Source organism: Ipomoea nil, unplaced genomic scaffold, assembly GCF_001879475.1.
Source record: "Ipomoea nil cultivar Tokyo-kokei standard unplaced genomic scaffold, Asagao_1.1 scaffold3192, whole genome shotgun sequence".
In the NCBI taxonomy this organism is placed as follows: Eukaryota; Viridiplantae; Streptophyta; class Magnoliopsida; order Solanales; family Convolvulaceae; genus Ipomoea; species Ipomoea nil.
In genome coordinates, this window is record NW_017619620.1 from 925,608 (window position 1) to 953,400 (window position 27,793).

General features: G+C 42.0%; 1 long non-coding RNA gene across 1 annotated transcript; it reads left to right on the forward strand.

Moving 5' to 3' along the window:
- Positions 1–366: 366 nt before the first annotated feature.
- On the forward strand, positions 367–16,470 carry LOC109168186. The gene is made up of 3 exons (XR_002052010.1): positions 367–378; positions 3,181–3,183; positions 16,367–16,470. It is a non-coding gene; the product is annotated as an uncharacterized LOC109168186 (long non-coding RNA).
- The last annotated feature ends 11,323 nt before the right edge of the window (positions 16,471–27,793 follow it).

Sequence of the window (27,793 nt, forward strand, 5' to 3'; positions counted from 1 at the left end):
CATGTCCAACCGCAATGCTTCTCAAGTGTCTAACCAATGCTCCGTGGCATTTACCAAGTGTTATTTCTTCATAAAACGATATCATCAAGAATCGAAAACCATGTCCAACCGCAATGCTTCTCAAGTGTCTAACCAATGCTCCGTGACAACCTATTAGTCATATTAGGATTGATAATCTATTTATACGCTTTCTGCCTGAGTATCACTGAGCAAAATAGACGTCACAGAGATTCGAACACAGGTCTTCACCAAAACACAATAGTGCTTTATCCATCGACCTGCTATGACCTCTTGGCACAAATACTGCAAAGAAATCCTAAGTACCAACATTCTGAGAGGTTCTATTTGCCTTTAAATTTCGTAGGATATTTGGTTCAGGTCTATTTTGAAGTTTGTACACTAGACTCAAAATAAAATATGGGGAATTCTAAAAATACAATTTTGGCTCATCAAAACTATATTACAATTATTCCTAACAATTATTTAATTAATTAAGCTAATAATAACTAAAAATGATTTAATTTGGTTAGGATTCCCTTTAATTAATTAATGTGGTCCACCATGGACCGTGGACCCTTGTTTATAATTCGGACTTTAAGTCTATTAGGAATAAAGAAAGTGAGCCTCTACTACTCAGATTCTAATTAGGAATCCGAGACCTATATACCTGTTAGGAATAGAAAATAGGTCTTTACTATTCAGACTCTGATTAGGATTCCTAACTCTATAAATAAGGGATTAGAAGGCAATTAGAACCCTTACCACCCATAGTTATATTACACGAAATTATTCCCAAAAGATTCCCCACCGCCAAGCCTAGAGATCCAATCGGATGGAAATCTTAGAGAATAACCTTAATAGCCAAGGGAGGATTAATTAAGGCTAAGAGGTAACCCATGTCTCAACAAAACCTATTTTCCTTGTTATATCATATTTTATTGGCTCCTTTGATAATCGTATGTGTAATTTTGTGATTGAGTCTTGATAGAGCCCTTGCGTAGGATTTATATTATGTTTATTTGTTAATCCTAATGTTCTTGATATCGTGATTGATTGTAACACCCCCTAATTTCCATGCTATTTAAAGCCTTAAACATGCAGATAACTAAACCAAAACATCAAACACAGCGGAAGACTGAAAGAGGAAATATATAGACTGGAAGTAAATGGGGTGCTATGCCACGCTCATCCAGAGGTGAACGCACAGGCTAACATCTGCATTGTTCAACATCTAAAACCGACACATACAAAGTACTAAGTCTATACTGGCTCACAGGCCACAAAACATAAGAAAGGAGCTACACAAGCTGGCACTCAACCGCGCACTCGTCTAAACATCACCTTAAAGAAACACATAAAAGATGGGACGATGCCCGGTCAGCGAATAATGCTGGTAACCCACCAATACATGTGAAATATCATACATAGATAAGATATATGTTTGTAAAATCATTTGCAAAATGGAATACATATATATAAGTTCAAAACCAAGAGCAGAGGTCAACACAAGACTCAAACACTCTCAACAAGAACACGGGAACGCATCCCAAGACTACAACGAACAACAACGACTCACAAGAAGTCTCAAGGTATAATCTATCATCACACAATAGATAAACACCCGACATGCATAACTCAAAAGAATAAGGACACACCAAATGGCAACACACGCCTTTGTGACTACACACGTCACAAGAAGAGAACTCACAACAACGGCTACACAAGCCCTCGTCACATCACCCATCACGAGTTGATATACCTTCCTTATGCCCTGTTCCAACCTTATGGCTACCCCCAAGCTTATGTCTAGTTCCAACCATTACCTCCAGGACCCCTGTACAACCAAGTCCAACCTTTTCCCTCCTGGGACCGTCGTCCCCCACCAACGACCACCAACAAGACCACCGATTCATAGTACACGAGGGTACCGATCACACACACGGCAACACATGCCACCCAAGAAACACGTGAACCTTACTCAAAGGCCACAAACTCCATAATCATGTCATGGCCACCACGAGGACCACTGCAATACCTTGGTGACTAGTGTCCCATACCACTAATCGTGCAATCCAGGTAAAGCCACACACACCTCACCACAACAAGAATCAATCAACGGATCACAACGAAGATATGAAACCATACTCAATCAAGGAATGGATCACAATCCAACAACAATGATGAATAACACAAGTCATTATCAACAATAGGAAGGTACAAACAACACACACGCTAGTATTTAAGCATCGAACTAACATACTCATCAAACGGGTAAACCGAAAGTAGTTCCGAAGAACACACAAGACTCATCACGGTTCAACGAATCACAATGTTGAACACTTAGCACGATTCAAGACACCAAAACCTACATGGATTCCTACCATATAGTTCTAGATATACGAAACATCAAGAAGACACTCAAATAGTTCCACAAAAGACATCGGGAAGTCAAAAGACCAAATACCAAGTCAAAAGAATCACGGGGAACAAATCCCCCAACAACCATACATTGTACCCCGCGGGTGGATCCACGGGTAGGCCCCTACCCGCGGTTCCGCCCACGAGTACATACCCACGTCCGGCTTGTTCCCCGCGGGTGGGCGGCGGGTAGGCCACTGCCCGCCGTTCGGCTCGCGGGTACATACCTGTACCAAAATTATCACTTCGGGGATTTACAACTACAAGCTCAAATTCAAGTCCAAAACATGCCAAATCTCACCAAACACCACAAAATGACTTGAATCAAAGGAATAGCCAAACAATGGCATACATGAACCCTAAACACAAGCTCTAGATATGCATTTTCACAAGACAATGCATAAACACTCACATTTCATAGCAAAACACATGTAGAATCCAAGAAATCATCACATAGGTAAGCAAAATAGATTTTGTAAAGCATGGGTTACCTCTTGTAGACCAAAAACCTTCACTTAACACCTCACCAAGCTCCTAACGAAGCTCACCTTCCAAACCCACTTCAAGAACACACCAAAAGATCATAAAGATTCTATCTTTAAGAAAAGACACCTTAGAAAACACTAAAAACACAAGATGGACATAGATCTTACCCTCCTAGATGCTCAAATGTATGAAAGGTAGAATCTTGGAGACAACTCTTGAAGATTTGACAAAGCTTCAATTTGGCTTGGAAGAAAAGCTATCTACCTTTTAAGAGAGAAGGTAGAGCTAAAGTTTGGAAAGTGTAAGGAGAGAAATGAGGAGTGTCTGCTAGGTTAGCTCACATTACTAACACAAGGTGAAAAGTCATGAATACCCTTACTAACATGAAGAGGTGAATGGGAACAAGGGAACTCCTTACAAAGCTTAAAGTACAACCTTGACTTTGGGGTTGACTAGTCAATTACTAGTCCCCGACTATTGAATTTTCAGGATTTTTAGGAATTAAATTACCAATTAAATTGGGATTAATTACTTAATTAATCCCTTAATTGATTTTGGATTACGGGGTGTCTACATCCTCTCCCCCTTCAAAGAAGCTTCGTCCCCGAAGCTTGAGTACGACGAATTAAAACAAACGGTGAAAAGAACAACAATGTGACAAGAGTGTCAAGAACAATCTCTTTTGGTCAAAATCCAAAAGATCCCACAAGAATTCAAGGCAAGAAAGAAGGTATTTCAAAACAAGGATTGACAAGAATTTAACAAACGGATATATTGAGCGTAACGAACTCTAATCCCAACACAACCACCCACTTCTAGCCAACAACTAAGAACTAGACAACTATCTCAAAAACACCAACCACAACGCTAGCTAAACAACAAAACGAACAAGTAAGAACAAGCATACAAAACAAGCAACAAACAACCAACAAATGGTAATAACAGCTAAGAAGATAACAACAACTAAGGAAGGGCGAACAAGATTTCCACAACACCAAGCTAGAACGACTCGCTCTCCGACTCCTCGGTGCTCTCCTCAGATTCTTCGTCATCCCCTCCTCTACGGCTTGAGCTGGCCTCAATCTGATCTGGTCTTTGGTGCACGGCGACAAACTGCGTCTTCATGTATGCGAAGCGCTCTTCGATCATACGGTTCTGTTGACGAAGCAAGGTGACAACACGTTCCTCATGCGTCATGGAGTCATGCTCTCTCTTGGTGCGAGCTTCCCTTCTCCTTTGATTTTTTTCGCTTTCAGAATCACTTTCTTCGGCCTCGACAGCTTCCGGTGCTCCCACCTCTTCCTCACGGCCTGCTTCACCCTCATCGTCTTCATCGCCTCCCAAACTCTGAATTACGAGGTTCAACTTCCCGGCATGAATTCCAAGCTAGGCTGCCAACTCGACTCTTTCTTCGGGGGATTTCCTTGCAACTTCCTCGAGAGTGATGTAATCACCATCGTCCAGCTGAAACAAATTGAAACTTCGAAGATTGGTGGCATCCAACACCAACTTTCCCACGGCCTTCAGTAAACAACCATCAACACTTACACCTTTACTAATCAGAATCCAACTCAACACCATCCCATACGGTAGGCTCTTCCGATTATGATCACGACAGAAAACCATATGTTGCAACATCAAGGCTGGCAGATTGAACTTGACCATATTCTTGAGGCAAAAGGAAAAGATGCACTCCAACTTTCCCAACAGCTTACTTTTGTTGTTATTGGGCAACAAACAATCCGACACCAACATAACCAAGATCCTTTGCTCCGCGGACAACCACTTTTTCTCCGGCCTTGAAGCTTGAGTGAAACCACTCGTACGACCCAGCAAATAACTCAAGTAGTCCCGGTACCCCATGGTATCCGTACTAATCCATGAGTTACCGCTATACTGAGCAACTCCCGAAGCAGATAAACTCAAAAGCTGAGCCAGCCTCTTTTCAGACAGAACTACCTTCACACCTCTCACCTAAGAAGTGATCTCAAGCTTATCACCATCCTTTGTCATAACCATGTGACGATAAAATTCCTTAACTAAGCTCGGGTAAGTCTCGGCCCTTATGGCGAGGAACCCATCCAACAAACCTTGGAATCTAAGCATATCCAACAAAGAATTAGGAAAAGATTCTGGGTCAAAGGCTTTACCTTCAAGAACAAGGTAATGGGCATCCACCCATTCCACTTTCCTAGCCAAACTTGACCTTCTAGGCATGGTAGGAGATGACCCAAAGCTCAACAAAAAAAGCCCACAACTCCTCCTTCTTCTCCTCTCACTCTCGCTGCTCTCTCGGCGTCGCGGCAACGCAGCAGATCGACGGCGAGGCTCCGGCGACGGCTGTTCCGGTGGACGGCGGTGGTGCGGCATGTGGTGCGTCGACGGCGGGTGGTGGTGGCGGGGTTGCAGGTGAAGCTACGGGTGTGGGTGGGTTCTCTGCTGTACACGGGTGGGGAGGGAAAAGAAAGAGAGAGATTTAAGAATTTAGGGATCTTGGGGAAAAATTGAGGGAAAGATGATTTAATTCGGGGATTTGGGTAATGTGGAAATTTATGGTTTAAATGGAATTAAAATTGGGTTGGTTCTAAGAAAGATGGTTTGCTCAAGTGGTTTAGAGGTTAGGTTGGCAAGGAACATACTTGGGTTCAAAACTCAAGACTTGCAAATAAACATTTTACTTGACTATTAGGCTACATGGGATAGGATTTTGGCATGGGTTTTCTTCTTCTAAATTCAAAGAATACTTGGAGAAATTTAGAGGGTTCTCAAAGGAAGGGTTGCAAGAATATCCAAGTGCAAAGATTATAGAATTAGCCCAAGCATGATTCATTCCAAAGTTAAATAACTAACTCCACAACGAAACTTACTCGCAAAAACTAAGGGAATCATATATCAAGAAGAGCTTACACTTAACTCCAAAAGAATCATTTATCAAGGAAGAAACATGACAAGGATAGCCAAGTAACTCAAGTAGACAACGAAAGAACACAAGGCAACACACAAGGCAACAAGGAACACGATGCGTACAAAAGGCAAGGGTAGACTAGGAAGGGATTACCTGCTAGCTCCTCCTCCACCAAACCCTCGGACTCTGCCTTCGAACGCCCCATCACAAAGACTCTCCCTGATGGTCTGGCTCCGGCTGCTCCCCGGCTCGATCTACCTCCCGCTGCTGCTCCGGCTCCTGGGGGTGGTGGCAACGCCCTCTGATTGGCATGCTGGGGACACTCAGCGACCTTGTGACCCCTATCTCCGCATCGGAAACACTGTAACACTTGACCATGACAATCTTGGCCCGCGTGCACCTTCCCACATCTACATACAAACGTCTTAGCTTGATTCCCTTGCTCCATCCGGTTGGGTCCTTGGGTTGGAGATGATGCATTCTTAGCTTGAAAACTCGGTCGTGGCTTCTTGAAGGTGGAAGAACCTCCGCTCTCAGTCCTCTTCCTCGCTAGCTTATAAGACCCTCGCTGAAGCTCCTGAACACAGTACAGTTCCGCGGCACTCACATAAGCATCCTTAAGAGAACTCGGTCTGCTCACAGTCAAGGTCTTTTGTGCCTCATAATTCAAGCCGGCAACGAATTTCTCGACCTTAGCGAGCTTCGTAGGCACGAGCATCCGAGCAAAGCGCGCCAACTCCAAAAACTTCTAGTGGTATTCGACCACAGACAGAGATCCTTGCTGCAAATGGATGAACACCTCGTACATGGCGGCTCGCACATGTGCTGGGTAAAACCTCTCGCGGATCCTATCCTTAAGCGCGGACCAATCGAACTCAGGCTCCTCGAGGTAGGCCGAACCCTCATGAATCCACCACAGATTAGCCTCATGACAGAAGTAGAACGTTGCCAGTTCTACCCTTCTCTCCTCAGGACAACCCACAACCGCGAAGATCTTGTCGAACACTCTCATCCATTCCTCTAAAACAACCGGGTCTTCTTCACCCGCGAAGGTCGGCGGCCTGTGACCTGACACCAAACGACCCATGTCCCTGTGCCCAGCAGGTTGAGGAGGTGGCACGGGGTGGTTGTTGTTCAGTAAAGCCTCGCTAAGCGTCTGCATCATATGCGTCAACAGTTGGAGGTTCTGAGCAAGCTGCTCGTTCGTCGGGGTCTCCGGGGTATGCGCTCGTGGATGAGGAGGCATCGCAAGCTTCTACAACAACAACACGGTTACCAGAAAGACAACAAGCAAGCAAATAACTGAAAGCAACACTTAGCTCACCGCGCAATCTAGAGTCCTAAGCCTAACACCTACATTCTTAAGGTCACTTTAAGGTCTCAAACCACACTTAGCCACATAAAAGTCTAGACTTTACCCACCTAGGCTGTAACACCCCCTAAAAACATGCTATTTTAAAGCCTTAAACATGCAGATATCTAAACCTAACAACAAACACAGCGGAAGACTAAAAGATAGATATATATGAATAAACTGGAATATGGGGTGCTATGCCACGTTCACCAAAGGGATGAACGCATAGGCAACATCTGCAATGGTTAAATCTAAACAAAATATCTCATCGTACTACATCTAAGCTGGCTCACAGGCCACAGAACAGAAAGGAAAAGCTATACTAGCAGGCACTAGACCGTGCACTCGTCTAAACATCACCTGAAAGAACACAATAAACATCGGACGACGCCCGGTCAGCGAATAATGCTGGTAACCCACCAATACATGTATATAAGTACAAAACCAAGAGTAATTGTCAACAGAAGACTCAACGCTCTCATCAAGAACACGGGAACACATCCCAAGACCACAAAGGACAACAACCACACAAAAGGATAAAGACAAGACCAATGGCAACACATGCCAACTCAAAAGGATAAAGACAAGAAAAATGGCAACACATGCCTAGGCAACACACGCCGTTGTGACTAAACACGTCACAAGAAGAGAACTCACAACAACGGCTACACAAGCCCTCGTGACATCACCCATCGCGAGTTGATATGCCTTCCTTATGCCCGGTTCCAACCTTATGGCTACCCCCAACCTTATGTCTAGTTCCAACCATTACCTCCAAGACCCCTGTACACCAAGTCCAACCTTTTCCCTCCGAGGACCGTCGTCCCCTCTCCAACAGATCTCCAACAGAACCATCGATTTCATAGTACACGAGGGTACCGATCACACACACGGCAACACATGCCACCCAAGAAATACGTGAACCTTACACAAAGGTCACAACTCCATAATCACGTCATGGCCACCACAAGGACCACTGCAATACCTTGGTGACTAGTGTCCCATACCACTACTCGTGCAATCCAGGTAATGCCACACACGCACCACACCACAACAGGAATCAATCAACGGATCACAACGAAGATATGAAACCATACTCAATCAAGGAATGGATCACAGTCCCACAACAACGATGAATAACACAAGTTATCATCAACAAATGGAAGGTACAAACAACACACAAGCTAGCATTTAAACAACGAACTAGCATGCTTATCAAACGGGTAAACCAAATGTAGTTCCGAAGAACACACAAGACTCATCACGGTCCAACGAAACACAATGTTGAACACTTAGCACGATTCAAGACACCAAAACCTACATGGATACCTACCACATAGTTCTAGACATACGAAACATCAAGAAGACACTCAAATAGTTCCACAAAAGAACATCGGGAAGTCAAAAGACCAAATACTGAGTCAAAAGAATCACGGGGAACAAATCCCAATCAAACACCATAGTGTTCCCCGCAGGTGGACCCACGGGTAGGTTCCCACCCGTGGTTCCGCCCGCGGGTACACTACCCACTGGCCAATGTTCCCCGCGGGTGGGCGGCGGGTGGAGCTCTACCCGTCGTTCCGCTCGCGGGTACATACCTGTGCCCAAAATAATCCCTTCAGAGATTTTCAACTCCAAGCTCAAATTCAAGTCCAAAACATGCCAAATCTCACCCAATACAACAAAATGACTTGAATCAAAGGAATAGCCAAGCAATGGCATCAATGAACCCTAAACACAAGCTCTAGATATGCATTTTCACAAGACAATGCATAAACACTCACATTTCATAACAAAATCACATGTAGAATCCAAGAAATCACATATAGGTAAGCAAAATAGATTTTGTAGAGCATGGGTTACCTCTTGAAAACTAAAGACCTTCACTTTACACCTCAACAAGCTCCTAACAAAGCTCACCTTACAAACCCACTTCAAGAACATACCAAAAGGTCATAAAGATCCTATGTTTAAGAAAAGACACCTTAGTAAATACTAAAAACACAAGATGAACTTAGATCTTACCCTCCTAGGTGCCCAAATATATAAAAGGTTGAATCTTGGAGGCAACTCTTGAAGTTTTGGCAAGGCTTCAACTTGGCTTGGAAGAAAAGCTATCTACCTTTTTAGAGAGAAGGTGGAGCTAGAATTTTAAAAAGTGTAAGGAAAGAAATGGGGGTGGTCTACTAGGTTAGGTTACAATACTAACACCAAGTGAAAGGTCAAGAATACCCTTACTAACATGAGGAAGTGTAAGGGAACAAGGGAACTCCTTATAAAGCTTAAGGTACAACTTTGACTTTGGGGTTGACTAGTCAATTACTAGTCTGCGACTATTGAATTTTCAGGATTTTTAGGAATTAAATCACCAATAGAAATTGGATTAATTATTCAATTAATCCCTTAATTGAATTTGGATTTAGGGGTGTCACATCCTCTCCCCCTTCAAAGAAGCTTCGTCCCCGAAGCTTGGGTATGACGAATTAAAAGCAAACGGTGAGAAGAAACAACATTGTCACAAGAGGTTCAAGAACATTCTATCTTGGTCAAAACTCAAAATGGGGTTCACAAGAATTTCAAAGCAAGAAAGGAGGCATTTCAAAATCAAAGATTGGCAAGAGTTTAGCAAACAGATAACTTGAGCATCACAAACTCTAGTCCCAACACAAACATCAACTTCTAGCCAACAACTAGGAACTAGACAACCAACACGAAACACCAACTACAAAGCTAACTAAAAAACAAGGCAACAAGCAAAACAAGCACAAAAGCAAACCACAAGCAACCAACAAACGGCAACAACAGCTAAGATGATACAACTACTTAGGAAGGACGAACAAGATAGCCACAGCTCCACTCTAGAAGGACTCGCTCTCCGAATCCTCGGACTCTTCATCATCTTCTCTTCTACGACTTGAACTGGCTTCAATCTGATCTAGCCTGTGATGCACGGCGACAAACTGTGTATTCATGAAAGCGAAGTCCTCCTCGATCATGCAGTTCTGCTGACGAAGCATGGTGACAACACGCTCCTCATGCGTCATGGATTCGTGCTCCCTCTTAGTGCGAGCTTCTCTTCTTAGTTGGTTCTCTTCACTTTCCGAGTCACTTTCTTCAGCCTCAACAGCTTCCGGTGTTCCCACCTCATCCTCACTGTAACACCCCAAAAATTTTCAACTTTCAAGACTTATATAATAAAGGTAAATTCTCATTAATTCCCAAAAATATAATATAAGAGTATGGGGTGTTATGCCACACCTGAGCTAGAGAACTCTGGTGCACAGGCTAACTATCTAAAATCCTTAATAATGTCAATACATAAGCATGACACGCAGGCCGAAAGGGAACTATCTACTCTACGCTTCCAATCTCTAGCGCGCTCCAGTGTCTACTCATCCGTGCCTGAAAGCCAAATATATCTGTTCAGCGAGAGATGCTGGTAACCCACTCCAACGCGTTGAAATACATTATAGATAGATATATATAGATATATGAAAAATCATTTCGAAGCAGGAAGATATATACTTAAGAGACACTAGCTTTAAAACCAGGAATAGACTCAGCAAATAGGGACAAGCACATCAATCAATAATAGACAGTTATGTAGAGATAGTATCATAAAGAATAAGTATTTCAGGTCACCGATCACTTTTCAATTTCACACACATCATCATCCAATCATTATTGATATCATATAATCACGGATGGCGCCACGGGACCCATCGCATGCCCCGAACATGAGGGTTAATCCTTAGAGCATTAACACGGCCCCGCAACACCCTACCTCAGTACCGTGGTATGAGGGGAGTTGATTGCAACCAACCCTTTGGGAACCGCTGACGAACTCAACGTCGGACCATGATCCGACACACCGCTGACGCACACAGTCGGTGGACCGCGATCCCCTTTACAATGGAGGACTTACGACCCTACACAGTCGATGCGCACAGTCGGTGGACCATAGCGGATCAAGCCCGGCTTACCGCTGAGCTATACTCAGTCGGTGGGCGAAGATCCTCGGAGACTATGGCCCTACACACCGCTGTCCCATCATTCGGTGGATCGTAGCCAGCCGTAGCCCTACACACAGCCTGATTACTCAGGTCGGTGAACTACAGCCTTCCTTGGCTTATTGGCCCTACACACCGTCCTGACGCGTTCAGGTCCTGTGGGTCATAGCACCGAGGCCCAATTTGCACCTGTAGTCCATGAAGTGAATCAATTTGGCCTTAGCCACTTCTGAGCCTTAGCTCAGGAACAATCCATTTGGCCTTCAGCCACTTCCGAACCTTCAGCCCGGGAACAATCCATTCGGTCTTCAACCGACTTCCGAACGTTAGTCCGGGGACCACCCAATTGGCCTATAACCAAAATGGGGGTTCATGCAACACATAACACATAGGAGCACGTAATAGCATTTTGGGAGGGGAAAGGCATATAAATAAACTTACGTGTGATCATTCACATACTAAGAATAGTCCTAAGGGTTCATACAACTTCCATCTAGGTCAACGGGTTACCAATTCAACTAGCATGCAATCCCTAAGACTTATCTAACCTCCGAATGGTACCCGAAACATCAAACTAGACTCAAGCATGACAAGCGGGGTCCGTTGAGACGCCATGGGGGCGGGGAACATCAAACGGGGAAGCCGGGGACCCGGGGTGGGGTACGGACCAGCGGGTAGCCGGTGGGTGGAGGGCCACCCGCCGGCTGCCCGCCGGAGGACACTGTTCCGGGCAGCGGGTTGCCGGCGGGCAGGCGGTTGCCCGGTGGCTGCCCGCTGCCGGGCGGTGTCCTTTGGGCAGCGGGTAGGTGGCGGGTTCCCCTACCCCCACCTACCCCCCACTGACTCTTTTCTCACATATTCGTCCCGGGAACCTTTGTGGAACCCGAAACCATGTTTAGACACTTTTAAACACAAATAACGACGCCACGTAAGCAATTAACGGATCCAAAGCAAGAATCACGTAGGACTTATCCTATTACGACTTCTAAATATAAACAACACCGGAACATCCGAATTCCCTCCCAAATATAAATCAAGAACATCCCAATACATATTCCCAATCCAACCTAGGGCTCTAATCCCACCCAAATCATCAAGAACATATTTTATTTTAACATCAAGGAACATCAAGATTCGTCAAGAATCATCATATCAAAATTAAGAACTTCTTTCCAACATCAAGATCATCAAGATTATATCAAGAAAGCATATAATTCATCTCATCAATAATCAAGAACGCAACTCAATAAATCATAGAGGAATTCAATCAAGACACAAAGATATAGAGGGAGATCAAGGAAGGAGATTATAGCGAAGAAAACAGGTTTTGTTGAGACATGGGTTACCTCTTAGCCTTAATTAATTTCCTTGGCTATGAAGGGTCTTTCTTTAAGATTTCTTCTTTCTTGATTTCTCCTACGGGGATTCTTGGAACTTCTTGTGTGGTGAAAGATTATTTGTGGTGTGTGATCTGGGTGCCTCCTATGACCCTATTTATATATATATTTTCCCAAGCGTCCTAATTGGGGTCTAAATACTATGGGCTTGCTAATTCTATTCCTTATAGGACTAAGGGGTTGGTTATAGGGATGTGGGCCCATGGACAATGGTGGACCTTTCTTAGTTGATTAATGGGTTTAATTCTCCTTTTTAGGGTAAGTGATTAAATATTTAGTTAGGGTTAGGGGTCGTAACACGGGGTGTTACACACTCCCCCCCTTACAAGAGGCTTCATCCTCGAAGCCGATGCGTGGGTCCACTCTTTCACTCCTAGATGTCACGTATTTTGGTCTCCTGGTTAGGAGATGTGGCTTTATGTGCTATCCTCGTTGGGGTAGACTGGACTTTTGGTGCGGTGTGGTTTTGGAGGGTTCGGGTTTACCTAGGTTTCCTGCTCTTGAGCTGGACGCCCCGCGAGTGTCTACCATGGCTTCGATAGTTGCCACCCTTTGGTCCAAAGCGCGTGTTGCGCAGATTAGGGACGAGAATCCCTCGTCTATGATCTGGTTCTGTCAGGTGAGTTGCACTAGAATGCGTTCGTTGATGGATTCTTCATTTTGGCCCCTTGGGTTTCCTCTTGTTTGTGCTAGCGCCGGTGGATTAGGCTCACTATCTTCTTCTTGTTCTTCATTTTCCCCCGGTTCCCCACATTCTTACATTGCTCGCTTGAATTACTTGTTGGAGATATCCAACTGATCTACCAACTCTCTTCGTTCCTCCTCGGGTTTAAGGCAAATCTCTTCGAGGGTGATGTACTGTCCCCCTTCGGTGTAGTAGATATCATTGCGACGAAGGTTCTGGGCATTAAAAACCATGCCATTTGCGGTCTTGATCTCGGTGTGGCTCAGGTCTACCCCATTTTTCTCCATGATCCAACATAGGATCATCCCGTAGGGTAGGCTAAGCCGGTTGCTAGTTTTGCAAAATTCCATGTGTTTTAACATGAGGGCCGGTAGATTGAACTTGTTTTTGTACTTCAAGAGATAGGCGAAAGTGCACTCTAAACTCCCCACGTCTTTGCTTTTATTATTTGTGGGCAAGAGGCTGTCAGTCACGATCATAACCAATATCTTTTGCTCCGCGGTGAGCCACTTCCTATTTGGTCGTGTGGCCGAGGTGAAACCTTCCTCCCTTCCGAGTAGGTACCCGAGGTAATCCTTGTACCCCGTACTTTGGGTATCAATCCACCCTTTCCGGTCATAGTTTGACACACCCGTGGTGGTCAATTTCAAGAGTTTGGCCAAGCGGCCTTCGAAAAGTATGATTTCCTTGCCCTGGACCTTAGTGGTGATTTCTAGCTTATCACCTCTTTTGATGGCTACCAAATGTTGATAGAATTCCTTCACCAATTCCGGGTACGTATCCCCTTTAATGGTGAGATAGGTGTCCAAGAGCCCTTGGTGATTGAGCATATCGACCAATTCCGGAGAGAATTGATCGGGTTCGAGGGCTTTACCTCCGATCACGGTGTAGTCGGCATTGCTCCATTCTGGGGTGCGGACTCCGAGGGGCTTTTTCGGCATTGTGAAGTTTCCTTGGTGACGGAGATTTTTCCGGCGAGTTTCCGGTGGGGTTCCGGCGAGTCTCCGACGGTGAACCCGGTGGTGGTGCGGTGCTCCTGTCGGGTTCGGACAGCGAGGGGGAAGGGTGGCGCACTGTGGTGGCGGTTGGGCGCGTTTTGGCATCGCCTGGCAGCGGGTTGCGGCCGGGCGTGGCGTGGGCGGCCTCCGGGCGTCGACGGCGGCGTCTCGGGGCGATGGGGTTGGCCGGGTGGTCGTCGACGGTGTGGGGGTTGACGGGCGGCGACCGGGCTGGTGGCGTGTGGCCGACGGGTTCGTGGGGCGTTGTCGGTTTTGGGGTGGGGGTGCGGAGGAATGGAGAGAGAGAGTGAGGGGGAGGGGGTGTGAGGAAGAAGAAGGGTTTTTGATTTGGGGGTCTTTGAGGCTTTTTATGGATTTGTGGGGGTTTAAGAAGGGAGTGTTCCCTTAAGGTTTTAAGAAACTCTCATAGTCTAGTTGTTTGGAACTTGGTCTTATGAGTGGGAGGTTTAGGGTTCAATCCCTATTGATAACATTAACACAGGTTTAGGGTTCAATCCCTATTGATAACATTTGCAGTCCTTGTTGTGTGTTCTTTGTCTTTTTCCTTCTTTTGTCTTCTAGTGGTGGGGGATTTGATTGGCCCTCCTTGTGGTTTGTTGTTGTCTAATTTTCCCTTTTTATGCTATAATATTTCGATTTTATTTAAAATAATTTCGAGTGGCTAAACTAAACAAGTAGTTTTACTATAAAGGGTGGTTACAAGGGGTTCCTTAGCTTATCCTAAACAGAATTCATCTTCTTGATTTTCCTGTGGTGGATTCGCGTGATCCTCGTCTTCCGGGGTCATGTTTTCTTCGTTGAGGTGGCCCTCGTCCCCGAGTTCGGCTTGTGTGCGGCTCATGATGAACACTTTTCCGGGGGCACCGTGGTTCCCCTGGTTGCTTGTGCCTCCGCGCTGGCCCATGTTCATGGGGCGTGAGTTTGAGGGTTGTAAGCAGTGGAAGGCCTTGTGTCCTTCTTTTCCACAGTTGAAGCACCGTAAGGGGTTCCCCAAGCAGTCCTTGCCTCTATGGCTTTGGTTGCGTTTTGGGCAAGGGAAGCCCCCTGTATTGGCTTCGTTGTTTCTTGGGGGTGGTCTTTGTCCAGTTGGGTTGTTTGGCCTTGTGTTGGTGTCGTTTCTCGTTCTCTTTATTGGTGGTGCACCTCCTCCTGTGTTCCTCTTTCGAATCTGATCTTTAACCCCACATTGTAGTAGTTGGATTCGGTAGAGGTTGGCAGAACTGGAGTAAGCCTCGTTGAGGGTCCGGGGCCCGCTTACTACTAATGCTTTTCGAGCTTCGAAGTTGAGGCCCGATATAAACCTTTCTATTTTTGTTGATTCTGTGGGGACTAACTCTGGCGCGAAGCGTGCCAGTTCGAGGAATCGTTTATGGTATTCCGTTGTAACACCCCCATTTTCCAAAACCGAATTAATTTATAAAAAGGCATTTCTTCAATTAAAATTTCGTTATTTAATTGCGGAAGCTAAACCAAACAAGGAAAACGGGATGGTACCGCCATGTTTAGATACAAGATATATCTAAACGCACAGGCTAAAACCAACACTACTAAAAATAACCCAAAACTAGTACTAGTCTATTAACTCAAATAATACAATTGTCTAGATACAACTTCTAAATTTTCTAACAAAATAAAACTCCAAAGCTCTAAAGGATGAATCGCTCTCATGCTTGTCATGCAAGATGTACCTGCAAAAGAAACTAAGGAGGGGACAAATTCAGCATACCACAGCTGGCAAGACTTACTCCACCTCGTAAAACATTTGCACATAACACGTAACAGTTTGGAGCACATAATTCCACGTTAACCCCTTAATCATATTATCCTTAGATTAATTCTTCATACTACTCCACATTTATTCACCACTTACCAAATCAATCATATAATAAATATAATTTATAATTCCACACAACATTCCAGAACTTGCCATATAATCATTTAACTTCACATAAAATTCCACAACCTCCACGTTTCACCACTTTTATCAATAATAGGATAGGATTTAATCCTTTATTTACCACCAATTTCCATCAACCAAAAATATATTATGACATTTTCATATTTATCCACTGTTTACCACCAAGTCAATGAGGAGGAAAAATACCAGGCAAGAGCCATTACTTCGGCCCCAGTGACCAAAAGAAAACAACCGGAGACCCACACAGTTGGTCCGAGATCAATTCCTTAAGTATGCATACCCCCATTGGGAGGACCTACACCAATGGGCAGAACAAACTCGAGGAGTCTGTGGGATTAACTACCCAGCCCACACCGGCATGTAAAGTAGACTCCACATCCATAATCAATCGTGGGATTAACTACCCGGCCCACACCGGTATATAATAATAATCCACCATCAAACGTGAGAGACCAAACTCACAAGAAAATCCGGGTACAAATCCTCCATGACCAAAGTGAATTATAATATAATTTTTATACCAATTAATTTGCTCAAAATCTCTATAACACCCCAGATTTTCGAAACTTTTAAAGCTTATATAATAAATGTAATTTCTCATAAAATCCCAAACAGAGTAATACTAATCACAAGTGTACGGGGTGCTATGCCACATCTGAGCTGGAGAACTCAGATGCACAGGCTAAACTAACTAATATCCTCAATACATCATTATGGCACGCAGGCCGAAAGGAAAGACTATCTATCTAATCCACGATCTTCTAGCGCGCTCTGGGATCAAGCACAGGTTCAAGTCCCGGCAAGCCCTATGTCCGTGTGATCAACAAAAGGGATTTGAATACATAGAGTGACTCATCGTATTGTGTCATTGATCCTTGAGTACGAGTTCTAGATGAGTTAGGGGCTCTCGTATGTCCTTCCTGCTCAGTAGTTCGGTCCGGTTTCTAATTAGCAACCTCGTCACCTTCACAGGGTAGTCGGTTATAAGCCAACATTGTCTTTTCTTGTCTTGATTAATGGCAAGTCTTTTCGGCTTTTCTTGAAGTTTGATTTGTCGTCCGGTCCCTGTTTAATCCTTTAGTGACCAAATGCTTAGTGATGCCTTTCTCTTCCTTGGAATGCATTTGATTGGATGCTATCGATGTCGCCTAGCGTTTGGCGATTTTGGGTGTTTCATGTACTTCTTACGGTGCCTTAAAACCATCAAAGTCCTCATTGCAGGGTGAGATCTTTATTGCAGGGAAGCCTTAGTTGTACGACACTCTTCATGCGTCTGTTGCTTCTTCCTGTGATGCCGAGTCATTTTCGACAATTTGCACCAAAGATTAAGAAAAGACTACTTCATTTCCTTGCATCTAATTGGTGACCTAGTTTTCCTTACAGGTAGTTTCCCACTCCCGTTACTCCTTATTCCGGGTCTTGTTCCTGAATTCCCCATTGTAGAAGTTGGATTCGGTGAAGATCAGCGGTGCTAGTGTGAGCCGTTACGGTTTAAGTCTTTCGAGTTTCGAAGTCGAGACCACTGTAGTTATCAATGTTTTAGGCGGAGGGATTCCGCGTACATGGTTGTCCTTTCATGTGCGGGGTAGAGACGTCCCTGTGACCAAGCCTTCAGGGTTTCCCAGTTGAATCCCAGTTCTCGCCTATAGGTAGGTCCTTCATGGATCTACCAAAGATCGGCCTCGTGTCTGAAGTAGAATGAGGTTATCTCTATGCGGCGTTCCCCTGGGCATTCCACTAACCCGAGGATTTTGTTGAAGGTTCAGATTTATTCTTCGAGGATCGCGGGGTACTCCTCCCCCGAGAAGGTGGGTGGCCAATGATTTGAAATTTGTTGAGTGAAATCCGAGTTCCCGCTTGGTGGTGGTGGTCGGTTGTTGTTACGGATGATTGCGTTGCTTTAGTGCTTGGGCGGCCTGAGTTTAGTCGTTGTAGTTTCTGAGATAGAGATTTGTGAGCGGAAGGATCAGGGGTCCTTGACTGACTTCTTGTTGGCACCATCAGATGGTTTTCCGGGCCATTGTTTATTGTAATGACGAGTTAGAGTGTTGTACCCTTACCTTGATGCGGTAAGCGAAGGGGAGAGTTCTTTAAATTAAATGAAGGATAGAGTGAGGGGAAGTTATGTGGTGATAGGTAGGCCCACAATCTCACCACGCGTCCTAAGATCCCTGAATCCTATGTTCCTAAATACCTAGAGTTCAAGCCTAATGTCCTAAAGTCTGGTCTTAAGAGTCTTATCCTAGGGTCAAACTTAGGCTCTGATACCAACTGTAACACCCCAGATTTTCGAAACTTTTAAAGCTTATATAATAAATGTAATTTCTCATAAAATCCCAAACAGAGTAATACTAATCACAAGTGTACGGGGTGCTATGCCACATCTGAGCTGGAGACCTCAGATGCAAAGGCTAAACTAACTAATATCCTCAATACATCATTATGGCACGCAGGCCGAAAGGAAAGACTATCTATCTAATCCACGATCTTCTAGCGCGCTCTGGGATCTACTCGTCTGTGCCTGAAAGCCAAATATATCTGTTCAGCGAGAGATGCTGGTAACCCACTCCAACGCGTTGAAATACATTATAGATAGATATAAGAAAAGTCATTTTGAAGCAGGAAGATATATCCTAGGAAAGTCTAGTTTTAAAACTGGAATAGACTCGACAAATAGGGATAAGCACATTCAACAATTATAATCAAGCATATAAAGATACTAGCATATATCCTATGGTCACAGGTTCACTTCATCTCATTCATGTCATCATTCCAATCCGTATCTCATCACACACAAGCACACTTTGGTGGCGCCACAGGACCAATCGCATGCCCATACATGAGGGTCAGCGCATATAGCTCTGACACGGCCCCGCAGCACCCTGCCTCGTATCGCAATACGAAGGTTGGCGGCCTGTTACCACCTGGTCTTCCTCACCCGCGAAGGTTGGCGGCCTGTTACCCGACACCAAGTGACCTATATCCCGGTGACCAGTAGGTTGAGGAGGCGGCACATGTGATACCCCGATTATTTTGAATATTTTATCTTAAATATTATTTATTTTGATAAACCATTTTACTATATAAATATTATTATATTAAGTAAATTGTTTCACTAAATCGTCCATAATTATTTTATTTTATATATTGTATGACCTAAAATATTTTTACATATATTACGGAGTATTTAATAATTTTATTTTGACTTACTATGCGTGTAATATGTGTATCATTCTAATCACTAGCCTATCAATTAACAGTTTCATGCTATTCTTAGTTATTATCCTAAATATTATCTTAATCAATAATCATCATTACCATCCCAATTAATTCTAATTATTATTCTAATCCTATCTTTCTATCTTCCGAATGACAGTTTTCCTAATCATTAGCTAAATGAATATAAAATGTATATAAATTGTTATTCTAATTCTAATATGAACGTTTTCCCTAATCCTAGCATTTTAATTAAGTTTGATTACGGTTACCTACGTCCCTAAGGCTATAATAGTTATATATATTAATTATACGAATTGCAATGTGATCTTAGCACATATATATACATATAAATACAAATTCATACGATCATTTTTGTAGCATGGTTTCTCTCAATCGCAAATATATATGTAAATGGTTTTCTCCCTTTTCAAAGTATAAGTCTTCTTCTTCATCGATTCATCTAGCAAGTGAGGATCCCAATTTTATGGATAATGGTGTGCAGAGATTATTTTACTTTGCTCGTAGAGGTAAGACTTATGTCTACCTAAAATTTATTTACCCCAAATTAAAATCCTTTTACTAAGTGCTTATGTGCTAAATTATTGTTGGTTAACTATGTCAAATATTTTGCGATTATTGGTTATAGTATGTGATGCGGCCCAACATATGAAGATCCATTAAGAGTACTAATTGGGCCAATCACAAGACCCAAGTCCAAACAATTAAGGCAACTCTTCATTGGTGATGTTCAAAGATGGTGGAAATCCAAGTCAAGCCCATTTGCAAAATATGAAGAATAACTTAAGGCTTTTTTATAATTGTTTAAGTGCTGATTTTGGTGATTAAATTAGGCCCAAATCAGCCCTATTATTTTTGGTCATCATTAATTTAAATTGTTTGGCATAAAAGAGAAAACACTAGTTGTATTTAGAAAGGATTCCTTAAATCCTTTTCTAAATAAAACTCTATTTATGTGTTTTCTAGATTAGGTTTAGGACTCTTTTTCCCATTGTATTTAGATTACAATGCTGCCCTATACCTATAAATAGGGCACATCCATATCAGTTTTAGGCAGGCTTTAATTCAATAAAATTCTTAAGTTTTTCTTTACACTTGTGTAAGAAACCTTATGGCTAATTGTGGACTCAATTAGTGGCTAGTCGTGGACTCGACTAGCAAATTGATTCGTGGACTCGAATCAATCTTACTTTCTTCAACCTTAGATTTAGGTTCGTGGACTCGTTCTTGAATCGAAGGAAACTAGATCCGAATCTAGTTGATTGAAGATTGCAACATCGAGGTACTTGAAGCTACATGGGATTCTTCCAAGTCTTTGAGGATTCGAGACAAAGGGTTTCTCGTGAGGTTTAAGGTATTTTGATCCATCTCTATCTTCACATTGAGAGCATTCTTGGGACAATATTCCATCTTTATTTGAGCCTTGGACTAGGTTCATATCAATTTGGTATTCAGAGCCTAGGTTTGTCTCGTTATCATTGGAAATTTGGTTTCTTTGGTTCCCTAGGTTTATCTCGTTCTTATCTTACATACTACATTTATTCGTGTCTTATTCATTAAAAAAACCCCAAAAAAAATTTTCTTTTGCATTCTTGATTGTGTTCTTGAATCTTGATACATGTTCTCCAGTTTCTTGAAAAACAATCCCGAAAGTGTTTTCCCTTTTTCCCGTCCAATATCAATGAGACCTCACACCTCCTAAGCACCATATTACCACATATTCTGTCAAGAAAACAACCCCATCTTACCCTTACCTATATCAAAATCGCATTTACGCGCAATCACGTCTCAATCACACCCTGTCCAGATTTCCGCGAGCTGTGACCAGTTTCAAAGAATTACCTATATCTCGAGATCCACTAGTTAGTTTTATCTGAAATTTGGATATGTTGTAGATCTCTTCTGGGGCGTTCTTTTGATATATTATACACTGTCTAATTCCTTCTGGTTAGTGAGATATTGATCTCCAAAGTCAGGGCATTGTTTATGTTTTTCTAGGCGATTCTTGAAATTCTTGATTCTGTTTTGAAGGGGTTGTGTGGATCCTCTTGGTCCGAAATTTTTGTTGATATTTACAGTGGTTATTTGGAGGTTTCTTATTAAAAAAAAAAAAAAAAAAAAAAAGAGAAAGCAAAAGAAGAAGAAGAAGAATAAGGTTGGGGAAAGAATAAGGTTGGTAGGAGAATCTTGGTGGGAAAAGGAAGGGGAAAAGTATAAGGTTGGAAGGAGTTCTTGATAGATTCCTAATTGGCTGTGGTACACGTGAACCCCTTTTATATTCTATTTGTCTCTATCTTTTGATATTGGTCTTGCATATCTTTCTGCCATACTTCCTTCTTTGGTTTCCTTTTTCTTTCAAATCTTATTTAGTTTCTTTGCTCGTATTGTCCTTTTTCTTTCCTTCTTGCTCTCAATTTTATTACCGATCTCGCGATACACCCTTACCCTCAAAGGCTTGTGAAGTCTTCCAAGGTACGTTTTCTTGAACTTTGAGGTTGAGTCCATGTCAACTTGAGTTCCGGACTAGAATTTTCCTTTTTGGAAAAAGGCTTGTGAGAGTATCTGCCACCTTGAGCGATACACGAGTGGAGTGTGTGTTTGTAAGAGTGTGTAGTGCACCCCAGAGCCATATAATCTACCTCTTACCTGCGAGCTGAGAATAGAGAGGGAGCGAGCCAACTTTTTGGTTTCACTAACATGAATACTCACATATCTTCTTGTTTTTAGATTTTGTTTCTCATCTACAGATGGCTGAAGAGGTTCCAAACACACGTAAGAGATTAGAGCAGAAAATAGATGCTCTAGCCTTTGTCATGGAAGGTTTAAGCACTCGAATGACTAATCTAGAGCAACACCCTAAGCGAGTGCAACTGCCACTCTATACTAGAGGAAACATTCATGGAAAGGGATGCATTATCGTTATCAATTCGGATCGCTGTATGAATTTAGCTAGTGCAGCCATGGTGGACTACCTTAAGTTACCTCTTATCAATCACCCCCAACCATATAATCTTATTGATTCTGGGGATGTGAGAGTGACTAAACAAGTTTTTATTCCTTTTTGTATTGGCAAGTATTATGATGAGGTTCTATGCGATATTGTGCCAATGCGTACTGCACATGTTTCACTTGGAAGGTCATGGCAACATGATAGACATTTTTATTATAATGCACTCAACAACACATGCAATGTCACCTATAATAGATTTATACATGTGCTTAAGCCTCTACTCCCAAAACAAGTAGAAGAAATTCAATTGAGATCGAAGCAAGTTCTCAAACCAGCATTGAAGAAAGAAGAAATCAAAGAGAGCAAACTGGAACCTCCAGAATTGGAGTCACCACTCCAGTCCTCTAACTTAGATTGTAGCCAAACAAAGGAACCGCTATCGGTGGTACAGTGGAAAGAACCAGCCAGAACTATCAAAGTGCAGCCTCGCTTGCTAACAAAAAAGGATAATAAGCAAGAGAAAAGAAGGGGAGTAACTGTTTACTCACTTTTATTTCAAAAGCATGCATTAAAATTCTTTAGATTTGTTTGCCATGTTTCTATTAATGACCTACTTGCCAGATGTATTAGAAATTTGTTTGCCTCCATACATCCAAGATTCCTTAATTTTGATTTTACTAAAACTTTATTTGATAGAGATAAGGAATCACTTGGAAGTTATAAGGCACATTTGAAAACTTCTTATGGCAAATACCACTTGCACAAGGGGTTTTGGTTCAAAGTCAATGGGATTGACACTTTTTGCTTTGTTTTGGGCAATGATTTAATTGTTGATTCACATAAGGGACATTTTGATTTTCTAAAGAGTAATGATGTTTTGCATGAATATTTTCATTGGCCAAAGAAGAAAAAAGATGTAGAATCTTATGTTCAGAATTGTGCTACTTACCACCATAATACATTTAAATCATTACTTGATATTTCCATGAATTTTCTGTTTGATTTTACCTTAAGCTCTAGGAGGAAAGATTTTGTGCTTATTGACAATTCAAACAAGATGCATAAATTTAATATGTCTCATTTTGTTGAATTATTACCATCCAGAATGTTTAAATTCCCTGATGTGTCATTAGACTTAATTGCCTTACTTGTTGATTGTAGGATGATGATTGGAGCGACTCATGTCAAGCATCCCAAGAAAAAGTTCCATGAGCGTGATAAAACAGAAAGTGAGCTTGCTACTTTGTCTTTCACTGAAGATTTGGATTCGAGGACGAATCCTTTTCAAGAATGGGAGAATAATAGGAACCAGTACACATGGAATCCAGAAAGGGTAAATAGTGGGCTCATCACAAGGCCCATAACGACGACCTTAAAACATCATTGGTGGAAGAAACAACAAAGACCAATAATAAGTCCATTTGATAGAGGAAAATATTATAGTGGCCAATTTCAAGTGATATCATGGATCGAAGACAATGCTTACAAGATTCGAGGTCGAATCATTTTCAAGAAGGGGAGGATGATGCGGCCCAACATATGAAGATCCATTAAGAGTACTAATTGGGCCAATCACAAGGCCCAAGTCCAAACAATTAAGGCAACTCTTCATTGGTGATGTTCAAAGATGGTGGAAATCCAAGTCAAGCCCATTTGCAAAATATGAAGAATAACTCAAGGCTTTTTTATAATTGTTTAAGTGCTGATTTTGGTGATTAAATTAGGCCCAAATCAGCCCTATTATTTTTGGTCATCATTAATTTAAATTGTTTGGCATAAAAGAGAAAACACTAGTTGTATTTAGAAAGGATTCCTTAAATCCTTTTCTAAATAAAACTCTATTTACGTGTTTTCTAGATTAGGTTTAGGACTCTTTTTCCCATTGTATTTAGATTACAATGCTGCCCTATACCTATAAATAGGGCACATCCATATCAGTTTTAGGCATGCTTTAATTCAATAAAATTCTTAAGTTTTTCTTTACACTTGTGTAAGAAACCTTATGGCTAATTGTGGACTCAATTAGTGGCTAGTCGTGGACTCGACTAGCAAATTGATTCGTGGACTCGAATCAATCTTACTTTCTTCAACCTTAGATTTAGGTTCGTGGACTCGTTCTTGAATGAAGGAAACTAGATCCGAATCTAGTTGATTGAAGATTGCAACATCGAGGTACTTGAAGCTACATGGGATTCTTCCAAGTCTTTGAGGATTCGAGACAAAGGGTTTCTCGTGAGGTTTAAGGTATTTTGATCCATCTCTATCTTCACATTGAGAGCATTCTTGGGACAATATTCCATCTTTATTTGAGCCTTGGACTAGGTTCATATCAGTATGATTTATGATGTTTAAATTAAATCTTATAAATTTATGTGATTTGCTGAATTATTTGAATTATTATGATATTTGTGGTATATTGGTGAAATAATTAGTATATGGTCTGTGAAGTAGTACAATTCGTATTTTAAATACAGTCATTACGTATGAAGTATGGATACATTGTATTTGGTGTATTAGTATTGGTTGGATAATTAGCGTTGATGGATTATTTCTATTTGGTTCATGGCATGCTAATTGTTATAATAGTTGCAGATACAAGTGTAAGGTTGAAAGTATTACTTGGGTGCAAAGACTTTTGATGTAAGATGTGATTTTTTAAAGTTATAGTTATATATATATATTTTGTCTCGGAAGATGGTGATACTTGGAGTTTTGAACTCTCCTTTTTGGTTATTATTATTATTATGAGAGCTGAGATCTCTCTAATTGGATTGCCCACCGGTTCGTAGATTCGTCCGGTTTATTTTGGATTTGGTTTTGGATATGATTTGGTTTGGAAGCTTGAAATTTTCCATTTGGATCCATTCCTCCTTGACACTATATATATTAACTATTGTTGGACATGTGAAAAGTTTAACCAATTATTTGGAAAATTTACCTTCTAGGGTTATTTTGAGAGTTTTGGATACTCTCTATTTGGTGGTTATCTTGAGAGATTGGAAACTCTCTTTTGTTTATTAAATTGTGAGTTTGATAATTTTCCTTAATTGGTTATATGGAAATTATTTTGGTGATTATAGTATGATCTAATGGAATTTTTGAGTGGTGATGATGTTATGAAATGTTTTGAGGATATTGTTATATGAAAATGTTGAGATAAAGGTTTATGGCGAATTTTGAGGAAAGAATAATGGTTGAATAATTTTGGATTATGGATAGGCAATGCCTTAGTCGATTTGCTAGAAGTTGTTATGGATATTTTTGTACTTGGATGTGTGATTTCCTCAATATATATTTCTAAATGATTAATGATTTTTGGCTTTATTGAGAGTAAAAAGTACTAAGGGGTTTATGTGCAACTACATGCTCCTATGTGATATGTGCTATGTGCAAATATTTTACAGGGTGGAGTAAGTCTTACCAGCTGTTGTATGCTGAGTTTGTCCCCTCCTTAGTTCTTTTGCATGTACATCTTGCATGACATTCAGAGCATGAGAGCGATGCATCCTTTAGAGCTTTGGAGTTTTATTTTGTTAGAAAATCTAGAAGTTGTATCTAGACAATGGTATTATTTGAGCTAATAGACTAGTATTAGTTTTGGGTTATTTTTAGTAGTGTTGTTTTTAGCCTTAGCACTTAGGTTGTAGGTTGCCTAAGTGTGGCGGTAACACCCTTTATTTTGGTTAGTTAATGCTTCCGCTAGAGTATTATTGAACTTTTAATTGAGAAGAAGTATTAAAATTAAGGAAAATTTTGTTATAAAATTTGGGGTGTTACAACACAGGGTGGTTGTTGTTCAGCAAGGCTTCACTAAGCGTCTACATCGTCTGTGTCAGCTGGTGGAGATTCTGAGCGAGCTGCTCGTTCGTTGGGGTCTCCGGGGTGTGTGCTCGGGGACGAGGAGGCATCGCAAACTTCTACAACAACAACACGGTTACCAAAAGATAGTAAACAAGCAAAGAACAGAAAGTAACACTCAGCTCACCGCGCAACCTAGAGTCCTAAGCCTAACACTTAGATTCTTAAGGTCACTTAAAGGTCTCAAACCACACTTAGCCACTTAGAAAGTCTAGACTTATCCCTCCTAGGCTCAAACCTAGGCTCTAATACCAACTGTAACACCCCCTAAATTCCATTCTATTTAAAGCCTTAAACATGCAGATATCTAAACCAAACAACAAATACAGCGGAAGATTAAAAGATTGATATATATAAATAAACTGGAATACGGGGTGCTATGCCACGTTCAACAGAGGGATGAACGCACAGGCAACATCTACAATGTTTAAATCTAAACCAAATATCTCATCGTACTACATCTAAGCTGGCTCATAGGCCACAGAACAGAAAGGAGAAGCTATACTAGCAGGCACTAGACCGCGCACTCGTCTAAACATCACCTGAAAGAACACAATAAACATGGGACGACGCCCGGTCAGCGAATAATGCTGTAACCCACCAATACATGTGAAATAACATAAATAGGTAAGATATAAGTTGTAAAGCCATTTTCGAAACGGAATACATATGTATATAAGTACAAAACCAAGAGTAATTGTCAACACAAAACTCAACGCTCTCATCAAGAACACGGGAACACATCCCAAGACCACAAAGGACAACAACACAAAAGGATAAAGACAAGACCAATGGCAACACATGCCAACTCAAAAGGATAAAGACAAGACCAATGGCAACAAATGCCTAGGCAACACATGCCTAGGCAACACATGCCTTTGTGACTACACACGTCCCAAGAAGAGAACTCACAACAATGGCTACACAAGCCCTCGTGACATCACCCATCGCGAGTTGATATGCCTTCCTTATGCCCGGTTCCAACCTTATGGCTACCCCCAACCTTATGTCTAGTTCCAACCTTTACCTCCAGGACCCCTGTACACCAAGTCCAACCATTTCCCTCCGAGGACCATCGTCCCCTCTCCAACAGATCTCCAACAGAACCATCGATTTCATAGTACACGAGGGTACCGATCACACACACGACAACACATGCCACCCAAGAAATACTTGAACCTTACACAAAGGTCACAACTCCATAATCACGTCATGGCCACCACGAGGACCACTGCAATACCTTGGTGACTAGTGTCTCATACCACTAATCGTGCAATCCAGGTAAAGCCACACACGCACCACACCACAACAGGAATCAATCAACGGATCACAACGAAGATATGAAACCATACTCAATCAAGGAATTGATCACAGTCCAACAACAACGATGAATAACACAAGTTATCATCAATAAATGGAAGGTACAAACAACACACAAGCTAGCATTTAAACACCGAACTAGCATGCCTATCAAACGGGTAAACCAAACGTAGTTCCGAAGAACACACAAGACTCATCACGGTCCAACGAAACACAATGTGGAACACACAATGTGG